This window comes from Hyla sarda, chromosome 1, assembly GCF_029499605.1.
Source record: "Hyla sarda isolate aHylSar1 chromosome 1, aHylSar1.hap1, whole genome shotgun sequence".
Lineage (NCBI taxonomy): Eukaryota > Metazoa > Chordata > Amphibia > Anura > Hylidae > Hyla > Hyla sarda.
This window is the reverse complement of record NC_079189.1, coordinates 211,445,990-211,460,049: the sequence shown is the minus strand read 5'-3', so window position 1 is coordinate 211,460,049 and position 14,060 is coordinate 211,445,990. Positions and strand designations below refer to the sequence as shown.

General features: G+C 39.3%; 1 protein-coding gene across 5 annotated transcripts in view; it reads left to right on the top strand.

Annotated features, from left to right (window-relative positions):
• The first annotated feature begins 1,206 nt into the window (after positions 1-1,206).
• SLC4A4 (solute carrier family 4 member 4) overlaps positions 1,207-14,060 on the top strand; it is a 235,600-nt gene continuing 222,746 nt past the window's right edge. For 2 of the 5 annotated variants that reach the window (XM_056568094.1, XM_056568109.1), the window contains exon 1: positions 1,209-1,633. The gene's annotated coding sequence lies outside the window, so the exon portion shown is untranslated. Of the gene's footprint in view, positions 1,634-14,060 lie in introns of all 5 variants that reach the window. The other 3 variants (XM_056568080.1, XM_056568101.1, XM_056568120.1) reach the window with 3 other exon arrangements.

The following is a 14,060-nucleotide window of genomic DNA, read 5'->3' as shown; positions in this document are numbered from 1 at the left end:
AAAATATATATATATATATATATATATATATATATATATTGTTTTCCACCAGAGTACCCCTTTAAAGAAGGAGTGTAGCTTTAAATGTCTCAACATGCACCAAAATATTAATGTAAAAATGAGAAGAAAATGTCTAACACGCCTGGCAATATATATATATATATATATATATATATATATATATATATATATGTAGGATCAAGTAGAAGCGGCACACCAGTTTTACCCGTGAAAGCGTGGGTTTATTCACACATCTGTGCAGAAAAAGCTACGTTTCGGCTCGACAATAGAGCCTTTCTCTACGAAACGTAGCTTTTTCTGCACAGATGTGTGAATAAACCCACGCTTTCACGGGTAAAACTGGTGTGCCGCTTCTACTTGATCCTACATATTATTTGGGAATTGGTCGGTTCCTGAAGCTTGGCACCCGGGCGGATCTGGAATCCTGGTGCACGGTGCTCCCCTTGATCCATTATTTCTATATATATATATATATATATATATATATATATATATATATATAAAATACGGCATAGACGTAGCTGCCTGTCTGGTTTAGTTTAATAAATCTAGTGTATCCTAGCATTACCAATAGTTGGCACTACAAGTATTTTGATATCAATGTAGTAATGCCTGTGTAATATCAGGAGGAAGTTATTATAAACAAAACAAAGTAAGAAGTGACTGTAACATGAAGTAAACAGCAGTGTGTCACCTTGCATCCCTGCTCTGTGACCTCCCAACAGGTAACACTGATACATTAGTCATGACAGGTAGCAGAGAAACTTCCTGGCTCTCACCGACACCACCTCCTCCATCCCTCCTGCTGCCCACACTAAATAATTCATGGTTAATAAATACTGGATTGCCAGAGGGAGGAGGAAATGGTGTAGAAACACTTGGAGCATTTTATCAGTCCATCCAGCCAGCAGCAAGGCAACTTCTTACTATGAGAGAAGCTCTGTCCCAAGAAGGCTGAGGAGTGGTTACAAAGGCCCGGGATCCCCTCAGGTGCTATCCAGGCTTTATACCGCAGTCACTCCATATAGTAAAGGTTTCATCTGCAAGAAGAGACCAAGATAAGCTGGTGCACAGATCAGGAACTGTGCCCATATCACTAGCTCCCTGCCCTGCCCAAGCCACTCCTTCCCAGCAATGTAACTCAAGGAAGGAGGGAATAGTGAAGGGGGAGGCAGACTCATGTCACTATTAAATGTGAAACCACAGGAGTCTCAATAGCAAAGCTGTAGTTTGCAGCTTTCCCAGGGTTGTGCTTCATTCCCTATGCACCCTCATGCTTTGCCCCCTCTCTTCCTGCTCCACTCGGCTCTGCTATACTATTCCTACTCATAGTATCCCAAGTGTCCATGTCACTGACAGCGACAGACAGGACAGTAGTTTAAGGATATAGGCAGGAGGAGGGGGGCTCCTCTTTCCAACTGAGTAGCAGCTGGTCCTGCTTGCTCTTCTGTTGGATCTGCTTCCATGAAAAGCAGGATTTAAAACTGTTTAAACAGCTTCTTTACTATTATCTTATTACTTTCATCTCTCGACTTGGAGACTTGGAGCTACGAGTGAATGTGAAGAGAACAAGCAGCCTGTAGGATTGTGGTGACATCAGATCAACTTCAAGGTAAGAGTGGTCCTCCTTATCACACCTGTAATGGTCTCCATCCAGTGGCTTTCCAGCTCTTGGAAAACTACAAGTCTTAGCATGACCTTATAGCTGCAGGCTGGAAGTGGTAGATTGGCAAGAACCGGAGAGCTGCAGGTTGGAGACATCTGCTATCATGTGTAGAACAGGTTCCTATGTTGTGACATCTCTTACGACTGGGAAAATGGGTGGTAAGAAGTTTGTGTAAAGTGAATAAGTGATATACCTAGTATAGTATACCTGTCTGAACTAATCTGTCATATCATAGCAATGCTGTCGCAAGACTGGAACCTGTCCTGAGACTTGTAACACCTGGCCGCTTCTTGATCAAATCTCTATGGGTCCATAATGTATGGTATAAAATATTGTATATTGATATTCGCATCTTAATTACCAAAGCAATAGTTTGTTATCTTTTGCACTGACCAACTACTTCTCTATATAAAGCAATGGGCTGGCAGCTGTCAGTAGGGACCATGCAGCCTGGCTGTCAGTACGAAGCACCTGCCACACACCCTCCTCCTGGCACAGTGTGCGACCAGAAACCATGTGCACAATGCTTCTAAATGACATGCAAAGCATCAGCATGAGTGCTTAAAGATCATGTGCGGTGTAATACAGCTTTAGGGATCATGTGCAATACTCGGCTACCCAGCTCTAATGCCCTGTAAGGCTTTTTTAATATCAAAATAATACAAGATCAACATAGCTCCACCAGCGGAGACAGCAAAACATCAGCCATTGGCTTTTGCTCATCAATGTCACATCACAGGGCAGCCTGAAGTAGTGACAGATATTCAACAACATCTGTCATCTGTGAATTTGCTAGAGTTTTAATTAAACTCATAGTTTAATAGTTATCGTGTGCTATGAAGCAGTCCAATACATTCATGATTCCAATGTATCCAAATTGACGCATATTATGGAGTGGGACATGTCATGTGAACACAATGGACTCCTGCCCCACAGCACTTTCAGGGCGCTACAACTTTTACACCATGATTTTATCAAAACAAGCTGAAATCTACACCTCTCACTACTTTAGGCTACGCTCAGCAGGTTCCCTTTAAAGATAACATAAACAGATTGGTCACGTATGGACTACATGAGAATTGCACATATAACCTAGAGGTTAATAGAACACTATGAGGCTTGTAAGAGGCATACATAGGTCATGTGCGAGTTACATAAGACTGATGACTTCCCCTAGTAATAAAAGGCTTCATTATATGTACACAGAGAATATATAAAAGCACAGAACAACGTCTCGTAGATCACATGTAGTGCAAGCCCTGAGCTCAGAGCTCGGTTAGTACAACATTTCTCAGAGGTCAAAGCTGTTCTGGAAACTACAGAAAAGTTTTAATGTGCTACACATTTTTTTGGGAACCTATCAACATTTGTCTTGTGTTTGATGTTAGTTTAATGCAAAAGTTAGTGAACTATTCCATCAGAAAGCATAAATAATCCATCTCGTGGATAGGTGTTAAAACTTAAATTGCTCCATACAAACTTTTAACTATGGAGGAATTGAATCCCCTGATAGGGATCCTATTTATCAGAACCCAACTTAACTACTATGTCACCTGTCCAATGGAAAGAAAATACATGATTTCCACAGGAGTATCTTTAAATGGGCACTGTCACTTTAAAAAAAAAAAACTTTAGACATCTTTGGACACACTTTAGACACATATGAAAAGATTTGATCGGTTAGGGTCTGAGCATTCAGACCGTAACCGATAGCTAGAACTAGCTGGGAGAAAAGTGTGCATAGCGAGACAAACTTAGAATGTACAGCAAGTCTATGGGATTGTCTCGGTCAACTGCACTATGCTTCCACTTGTGCTTACAATTGGTCGGGGTCTGAACATTCAGACCCCAACCGATCAAAACTTTTGACATGGCTCTAGGTTTTTTTTAAAGTGAAAGCTACATTTTAATATGTAACAGTGGCAAAATGGACACTGATATTCACCTTACACCCCTAAAACGACTGTAGTTCTAAAATGTCCGCAACTGCATAAGTGGTGTTTAGCCGTTTCAGTACTCCAACAATAAAACTGACAGTTTTCCTTTCATTTCAGTATATACAAAGGGACAATAATGATGGCATCCTGCCATCCCAAAACCCAATGATACCCAAGTATCATTTGTTTAAATACCATGAAAGTAATGAATCAGAATGATTGCCCTTTACTTTATTCCTATATCCAGAGATTTAATAAAAGTCCTCATCCTGTACCTGTTGTGTATATATATATATATATATATATATATATATATATATATATATATATATAATAGAGTTTAGCAGCTTACTATGTGGCAAGGCCGCAAAAAGCCATGATCCCCTTGAAAAAAAAGCAATATTGCTTTAATCCCGCACATCCCTAACATTCCAAAAAAAGAAGCCATATAACTGTGGCTTTGTTTTTGTTTGGAGATGTATAATCCATTGCCTTTAATGCTTTGTAGATTGCCGCTATAACTCTGTCCTGATAACTACTTAGTACCGCAATAAAAGTTATCACCAGGACTGTTGACCTTCTTATGCAGACATGTTCGCAATATAACTGAAGCATATTACAGTTATATTTACAAAAGGTATTAAAGGTCTATACAAACAGTCTCCCAAGGCAGGCAGTGAGGGCATAATTGGGGTTGTAGTTTTAGGCTGCCAAGGTTATAGACCATTGGTCTGTATGTTAGTGATTGGGAAAGCTTTCCTGATAACTCTCCATCATGTGTTTCCCATATGTAGTGTAGTAGAAATGGTCAGTTAAGGAGTTCATCTTTTTGCTTTCTAAAGATCTTTAATGCCGTTTCATGATATAACGTAAATGTTTTCATAGTTTATGAGTTCAATAACGTTTACCAGTCAGTTTCACTTGCTACAAGTTCCTTGTGTTGTATCAACATGATTTGCTACATATAAACAGGCAATATAATAAATACAGGTAGCTTTAGGATGGATCTAGAAGCCGTGAGCTTTTGTACCTATCCCTTAGAAACAAGCGGAAGGGTCTGTGGAGTGTCATGTTAATGAATCTAGGCTGATAGAATTAACAGAATCTCGGCACATGTGATCCTTCTAGGGTGAATCTGGTGTTACGCTTTGTGTTTATGATGTTCATGACTCCATCTCTACAACATTTGTACTGAAGACCCATTAGGTGACCAAAACAAAGTTTCCAGATTATCCTTATCTGTTTAGGTTGGTTGTAGATATTCAGGACACAGTCAATAATGGCCGCATTATCCAAAATATTAACTTTTTTTTAGAAAAAATCAGCACCACAGATTCCATACCATATGCTACTATACAATATGTTGTCAACATTATTTCAGTACTTCATACAGTCTAATTGTTCCTATAGCTATAAAGTGGCACTGGCAGACCTCACTGGACCTTTAATCACACATTGGCACCATATAATTTTTTGGCTCATCCACCTTTGTTTTAGACTGGGTTGAGCAGCACTAGAGATGACCAAGGGCTGTTCACCCCTCCTATCTCTGCCCAACCATTTGACTGAACTAAAGATGTTAGTTAATAGAGGAAGTGATAAGATAACTGGCTGAACACATCAGGGTATGGTCACACCTAGTGTAAAAAAATTCCTATGAACTTCAGTCAGTACGCTGGATAGTAAACTGCATGGGGTACATAGACATAGAGGTACACAAAACCTCTAAAGGTGTCCTGTGGTATTTTTTTGTCAAAGATAATACCAACCAATCCTTTAAATCAAATGTATCATCTAGCTTTAGAAATATGCTTTACAACAAGCACCATTGACATAGGCAACAATAACCTGAAACTATATGGGATAGGTTACTGGCTGTGAAGGCTCATTGATGAGCGTGACCATATAGTAGGTAAGATTTATAGTAATGACCCTGAACTCCAGGTAATGATAAAAACTAATCATATAATAACTATAATATTAATATAACATATTATTACTTGATGACCAGGGGGACTTATATGAACAATATAGAGTTCAAGGACCATGCACTCTGCAGGTATCTTAAGCACCGAGTATTAAAAGCTGCTCCAGATAATTATTTCATAGGCAATTTAAGTATTTCCTAAAACCCATATTAGCAGAGCTGACATGTAATGTATTCTGCCTGTGACTGCATCTGATTAGAGCTGTGTACTCGTGTATAGGCCGCAGGGTGATAGTACTCTACAGATTGGTATATAACCATTATTAATCTTAGCCCTTTTGCAGATGTTTTAGGCAGATCAGGGGCACTGACACTCCAGCATCCCCCCAAAACAGAGAGGTCAGAGCTGCAAACTGTCGGATTGCACTAACCTACTTTGTATATTGTGCAGTCTGACAGTTTGCAGCTCTGACCTCCTTGTTTTGGGGGTTGCCGAAGTGTCAGTGCCCCCGCTGCTCCCCTAAGTCAAGTTATACAGGGGAAACTTGAAAAATTAGAATATAGTGCATATCATTTCTTTCAGTAAAGCAACTTAAAAGGTGAAACTAATATATGAGAGAGACTCATTACATGCAAAGCAATATAGTTAAAGCCCTGATTTGTCATGTTTGTGGTGATTATGGCTTACAGCTCATGAAAACCCCAAATCCTTAATATAGTATATGATTTGGGGAGCCATGTCATCTGCTGGTGTTGGTCCACTGTGCTTCATTAAGTCCAGGTCAACGCATCTGTCCAGGAGATTTTGGAGCACTTCATGCTTCCTTTCCTTTTAAGTTGCATTAATGAAATACGATGAACTTTTGCACGATATTCTAATTTTTTGAGTTTTACCTGTACCTGGTTGTTTGGGCAGTCAGCTCCTGCCTAACCTTACACAGGCAGATTTGGTTGATGGGACTTGTAGTCTACTAATATATGGAGAAAGAATTGGAGTACAAGTCCATGGGTCCTAAGGCTGGGTTCACTATGTATTTTGACTTTTGTTTTACTCTTTTGAATTTTGTATACAAAAGCGTATTTGACTATGCTATTGTATACAGCATCAGAAATATATATATGTTGCAATCTGTGACTCTAAAATGTATATGGTATGATAAATCTAAATTATTATTTATCTTCACGTTGCCTAGAATTCAAGATACAGTGTATTACTACAGTGTATGTGTGCGCACACGAGTTGCCTCATTTCTATCTGTGACTCAAGATTCCTTAGGCTGGTTGGCCCGTTGATGCCTATGAATGTGATGTGAGGAGTCCCTATCAGTTACAGTACTGAAACCCATATGGTGCTGTGTGTGTCTCTAAGGAATACATGATCTCAGTGCAGCAAGCCTGTCCTTGTGTGAATGGCTTACCAACTCTGCTTTATTTAGTCCGTTCTTTACTACTGCTGAAAGAGAAGATGCTAATAGAGGCCTTTTTTTTTTTTGGATGGATTTCAACCAGGCAGTATACTGGTGCGTGTTCAGGGTTTATCCTGGTTTATTAATAGCCTATGCATTTACTGCATAACTTTAATGGGTATTTAAACAAATAACTGACGTGGCAAAATATACTTCATATCACACATGATAAGAAAACTCAAGGCCGTGCAGATATGTAACCTATAAATATTGACGTACAGGTGCAAAAAATAAAAGGGACTACAAGTATTGAAGTTGTATAATCTATTGTGTTTTTTAGCATTGAGAGGCATACATGCATAATATGTATCATATGTGGCCAATGGACAATGATTTTTTATCAGGTCATAACAGCCCGCAGCAAACGCTTGTTCGTTCACTAATCACTTATACCTTTTTATGCAGGGCAATAATGGCCTGTGCACATTATAGGTACGGAAGCTTTTAGAACATCCCATTCAAAATACATAGGTATTAAATAGTAGTACTTGCAGTCACCCCCAAATAAGTGATATTTTTGGCATCATCAGAAAGCAGAAAGTTTTTACAGTATGACAATCGCCCATGGTTCTTCAATCAGGCCGTCACACAACCAGCAGCCGAAGTACAGATCCAAGCTTTGCTGTGAACAGAGACTTAGGCTGCATTCACACCGCAATTTGATTTTCCGCTGCACAGATATGATTTCAGAAGCTTAAATCAGCTGAAATTGTATCTGGGCACGGACATGTACAGGCCCATTAACTATTATGGGGCTGTGGACCAGATCAGAGTCATCTAGTGACTACGATCTGGTAATTTTCTCAGCATGTCAGATTTTTGACATGGACTGAAAATCCTGCTGAGAAAATGACCAGATCGTAGTCACTAGCTGACTACGATCAGGTCCGTAGCACCAAAATAGTTAATGGGCCCGTACATATCCGTGCACAGATATGATTTCAGCCAATTTGAACTTCTGAAATCGTATCTGTGCAGACACTCAAATCGTGGTGTGACTGCAGCCTTACTGCTGCTGGTCATCTTTGGTCTTCTGCTTCCCACTTCTCCATTCCTGCACCAACTTGTAAAAAAAACACATGTGATCAGCTACCATAGCTTTCTAATGATGCCAAAAACTCACTAACTTTAGGTGATCACAGGTCATTTTTTATTTGGAGTTTGCCCCCTCTTTGCAGTTATAACACCTTCCACTCTTTGGGAAAGACTCTCTATAACATTTTCGAGTGTGTATGTAAATAACCTTTTGATTTATCCCAAAGGTGTTTAGTTGAGATGAGGTTAAGTTCAGAGCTCTGTGCAGGCCAGTCAATATATTATGTGGTGTCCAGCTCCAAAGGCATCCTGTAGGCTAAAAATTACCTTGGGAATCCCTGCTGTCTATATGTTGGGCCCTCTGCTCCATTGTCTGACCTGTTACACTATGATATATTTTTGTGTTATGTCATGTATGAGTTTATGCACTGTACCTTTAAGGGATTGTGGCAGAGAAACCAGGATACCCAATGGGAGACCCCCCAAATCTAGCCCTTATGTAGTGTAGGGGGGAGGAGCTGTTTAGTTCTAGTCAGGAGTTCAGGTGAGAAGGAGAGTGTGTTTCAGCTAGCAAGCTGAGGAGAAGCCTATGGAGAAGAAAACTACAAAACTCCACAGCCACGCCAAGCTATCTCAGGAAAAACCCCAACGTATGGGTGAATATCAGAGCCTGGTGGTAAGCAAAGTCTTTGGGGAAAACCTCTACTTCAGTCAGTCAAGTCTTTCAAGTCAGCATGTGCTGCTAACAATCTTAAAGCTGCATTCAACAGCAACTCCCAGCAAGGCGACAGGCTGCCCATCCCTCTGCACCAGTGACTGTATTATTTAAGATCTGCTACCTTCTGCAAAGTAAAGATAGTTATCCATAACCTTGAATTGGTGTATTGATTATTGCACATCTGGCCCAGGAGAAGCTATCTAACCTTCGGACTGTGTAGGTTAACTGTGCCCTGGCATCACAAACTGACATTTACACCTTACACCCCGGGACTAGCACAAAACTTGGGCATCAGGCAAAGGATCTATACATCCTGCATACAGTCAAAAGTACTAGTGCACCACAATTCCACATCAAACTCATCCAACAATGCCTTTATGGTCTTTACTTTGTGCAGCCATCCTGAAACAAAGTAACTATGATGGCGGGGTAATGATGGCGGGGTGCCGCAGCGGCGATCCCCAGGGTCCCCAGCAGCGGGACTGCGGCGATCTAACATCTTATCCCCTATCCTTTGGATAGGGGATAAAATGCCAGGGGCGGAGTACCCCTTTAAATAAGGGGGACAAACCAGAAAAACCCCTGACACTGGATAAATTGTGGATGTGTAGAAGACTTGGTCAAAACCAGTGACAAAGTCAATGGCCCTGATTTACTATTGTAGACCCGACATACTTTGTCGGGTTGTGGACCAGATTCTGTCTGCACCAGAATGTGCACCAGAATGAAAAAAAAAACCCGACTAACTCTCCATTTTACTGAGAAAACCCAAAAAGGGGCGTGGCTGTCAGGAAAAGTGGGCATGATCGCTGAAAAGGGGCGTGTCCCAGACATTTTCACAAAAAAACAACACAGAAATTGTAGAGGATTTGAGCTGAGAAAACCCCGACAGATCAGAGCATGTGTAAAAAAAAGCAAAATGGAGGGAAAAGTGCAAAATGGAGGGAAATATAGTGGAAAAAAAATTGTAGGGAATTAAAACTCACAAAGAAAACTACATTCCACTCTTCAAAAAATTATTAGGGCCAATATGTTTGTATGTCATAAAAAGTCAATATACTTTAATGAATGAAGACCTGGCAGTGACGTTAGGAGTTATACCAGAAGACATAGGGAGAGATTTCTTAAAACTAATGCAGAGGAAAAATCTGATCACTTCTTTCATTTTTCAGAGGCCTTGTTTAAAATCTGATTGGTTGCTATGGGCAACTGGGCAGCTTTTCCTCTGGACAGGTTTTGATAAATCTCCCCCATAAAGTCACAAACCTTACAGTGCTTTAGTGAGAGGCATTCCTGAAGGTTTTGTGTTTCAGTCCTATTATTGAAATCAGTTGTCATTGTAGAAGCTGGGCCGATTCCAGCTCCATCTGGAAAGTAAAAGGCTTATCTTGTATTTTATTCAGCTTTATGAAGTGGAAATGTCATTGCTGGATAAATGTTTGAAGTCTGTTCCGTTGCATAATATCCTGAATCATAAGACGTATGTGGAGTAGTGACCTGAGTAGAAGTGTCAGATTCGATTGTGTTATTGTATCTAGAGGAGCTCAATGTAATAGGCTGCATTATCCCATGAGAACATTTACTTTCTGGGAGGTCTGGGCTAGTTCTGGGGCCAAGTGAGATTAGGTTTTTGATTTAAAAATCTTAAAAAATTCTTTGTGGATTAAAAGTATACTGTCTACAGATTGTACATGCCAAGAACTGGTTGACAAATCTTCATCTATCTATCGTTCATATCTATATGCATAATAAATTAATATAGATAAAATTTACGTCAGTATTTGTTAAAATTGCTTTGAACAAACTGAAAGATTGACTTTTCTATCAGATTGAAACAAAAGTAAAAAGAGACATACGGTAATAAAAAGAAATCCCTATAAATACCTAGAAATGTCTGCACCAAACACGTCTTCAATGTTAATTTGGCTAATTTAAGGTAATTAAGGTCTGTGATGATGCCTTTATGCTGTATATTAGAGTCACGTATTTATGTTTTGTAGCACACTTTTCTTATAAAATCTTCTTAATTGTTTGTATGATTATAGCATGTTTCTTTATTTTAGTTTTATTTGGGTTGACACATGTCTCTTCCTGTTGCCCCAGTGTCTAGACGTCAGCAGAAAATAAGTAGGTTTAGCTTGTTAAAATATTTTTTTGCATGTCAGCAATTTTTGTGGTAACATTATGATGCCGCTTCATTCTGACGGATTTGACATAGATTTATTTTAGAATTGTCATTGTTTGAGGGCTGTAAAGCTCTGCCATGGTATAATGCCTCACATTCTCAGCCCATTAGAGCCACTCAGCGGTCATTCCTGACAGTTTTCTACTGGTAGGAAGAGCTGAGGTTGTGTATATTTTTCTTTCCTGAAAGTTTCAAGCCATACAGATTTCTCCCACATATTCAATATTTATTGTTCTTAGTGAGATATATTTATAATAAGGGCTGCAGCTAATGATTAATTTCATAAATTAATAATCGATTATTCGATTTGTTGGTCCAGCCCTGATACCTGTCTACAGAACTTCCTCTGTTTGGGGGCCTGACAGAGCTTCATGATGTCACCGCTGGTGTTTCTCCAGACCGGCTCGCAGTGAGGCCCAGCAGTGGTGATGTCCGCCCTGTTGCCTGAAAGGAGGAAGTAACAAGTGAACTGGACCACGGATCGGAGACAGGTATCGTATGGCTGTAACAACAAACCAATAAATAATCAATAAATAATAGTTAGTTGCAGTCCTATTTATAATATTCTTCAATATTTGGTTTACCATATATCTATCTGTCTATCTCTGCACAGCACTCCAGCGTAGTGAAAAAAAGTGTTGTTTATTCCATAGAACAAGTGTCTTTCCAAGGCAATGTTTTCACTGGCTCTACCAGACTTTCTCAAGCAACTGAGTAAGCAAGTGGAAATGTTACCTTGTAAAGACACTAGTTCTATGGAATAAACAACAGTTTTTTTTTAACTATGATGGAGTGCTGTGGAGAGATTTCAATTGCTGTATTTACATATTAGCCACTGACCAGGGCTGGAAGGTCTGCGTGCACGTGCACCCGTTTACTTTTTGCTTGGGACTATTTTGGGGCTGCTTTAAAAAAAATATTTTTTATCTATCTACCGCCCTCCCATTTTTGTAAATATTTTATTATATCTTTCCATCTGACAATACTGTACTAATGATACATTGCTTCAATTTAAAGTAGTAAGTGCTCAGTCTGTATAACAGTGTTTAAAGGGGTACTCCACCCCTAGACATAGGGGATAAGATGTGTGATCACGGGGGTCCCACTTCTGGGGACCCTCGGGATCTCGGCTGCAGCACCCCTCTGTCATTACTGCACAGAGCAAACTTGCTCTGTGCGTAATTACATCATGGCCCGCCTCCTTAATGAAAGTCTATGGGAGGGGGCGTGACGGAGGTAGCCACTGTGGAGGTAGCCTGAGGGCTTACCTCTCCTTCCACGGCATCTCCTGTGCTCTGAATCATAAAGCCTGGCAGGACCAGGCTTTGTCAATCAAGCGCAGAGCACAAAGATCAATGTGGTTTTATGAAACCATATTGATCTGTATGAGGAATCAAATGATTCCTCCTAAAATTCCCCTAAGGGGACTAAAAGTGTAAAAAAAAAATAAAAAGTTTAAAAACACACACACATTAACCCCTTCCTTATTAAAAGTTGAAATCACCCCCCTTTTCCCAAATTCCATATAAAAAATATATAAACATAATAAAATTAAAGATATGTGGTATCGCCGCGTGGGTAAATGTCCAAAATATAAAAATATATCATATATTAAACCGCACGGTCGGCGTATGCGCCAAAAAATTCCAAAGTCCAAAATAGCGTATTTTTGGTCACTTTTTATACCATAAAAAAAGAAATAAAAAGCGATCAAAAAGTCCTATCAAAACAAAAATGGTAGTGATTAAAACTTCAGATCATGGCGCAAAAAATTAGCCCTCATACCATCCCGTGTGCAGAAAAAATAAAAAAGTTATAGGGGTCAGAAGAGGACAATTTTAAATGTATTAATTTTCATGCATGCAGTCATGATTTTTTCCAAAAGTATGACAAAATCAAACCTATATAAATAGGGTATCATTTTAATCATATGGACCTACAGAATAAAGATAAAATGTCATTTTTACCGAAAAATGTACGGCGTAGAAACAGAAGCTCCCAAAATTAACAAAATTGTGTTTTTTCTTCAATTTTGTCGCACAATGATTTTTTTTCCGTTTCGCCGTAGATTTTTGGGTAAAATGACTGATGTCATTCCAAAGTAGAATTGATGGTGCAAAAAATAAGCACTCATATGGATTTTTAGGTGCAAAATTGAAAGAGTTATGATTTTTAAAGGAGGAAAAAAACGAAAGTGCAAAAACTGAAAAACGCTTGGTCCTTAAGGGATTAAAACAATTTACAGAAATGTCCAAACTTTTAAAATATTATGTTTTTAATCCGGCACTGTGAACCATGTGCAAACAAATACCAAATACCAGAATTGCGGATTTTTGGTCGCATCACATCCCAGAGAAACTACATAGTGTGAGGACTAAAAAATAAAAGTAGAATATGGCTATTGAAAGCATGTTTATTTATGTTTTAAAGTTAAATTTTTGTTAAAATAATAAAAGAACACAATAACTATGTACATTGGGTATTGCTGTTATAGTATTAACACACGGAATAAAGATAAAATGTCATTTTAACTGTAGAGTGCACTGTGTAGCTGGTGGAGATTTCTTCTACAATTTCCACCTGCTACTAGATGTAAAATGCAGTAAATTTCATGTCCCTCTTCATGTTACACTCTGCCCCCTCTGCATTAAGCCCCACCCACTTGGTGAGTGTCCTGCAGATTGGTAAAAAGTTGTAAAATTTGCTTTGCACAAAAAATTGCAACTATTCACCGACCTGTGCTTGACACAGCCTTTTATAGATTCCCCACCTAAAGTCTGGTGCTGACCTATGTTGGGGGGGGGGGGATGGTATACCACTATGTATACCTTTATGTTTAAATGGATAATATATATGTGTTGCTCGTCCTCCTACCGATAATCGAATGGCATGAAGTTGCAGCAAGTGCGATAACCTGTACTTTCAATTACAATAAAATCCTAGGAAACTCTGCTAGTGTTTGCAGTAAGGAGCAGAAGATATTTAGCCAAGATATGCCGGCCCTCGCTTGACTTTACCGGTTCAATGTGCTGCCTCTGATAAGATACATTATATTGCATTACACTGTTGTACTTTGTCTCCAATGAATGTTGGGGCCCTGAAATC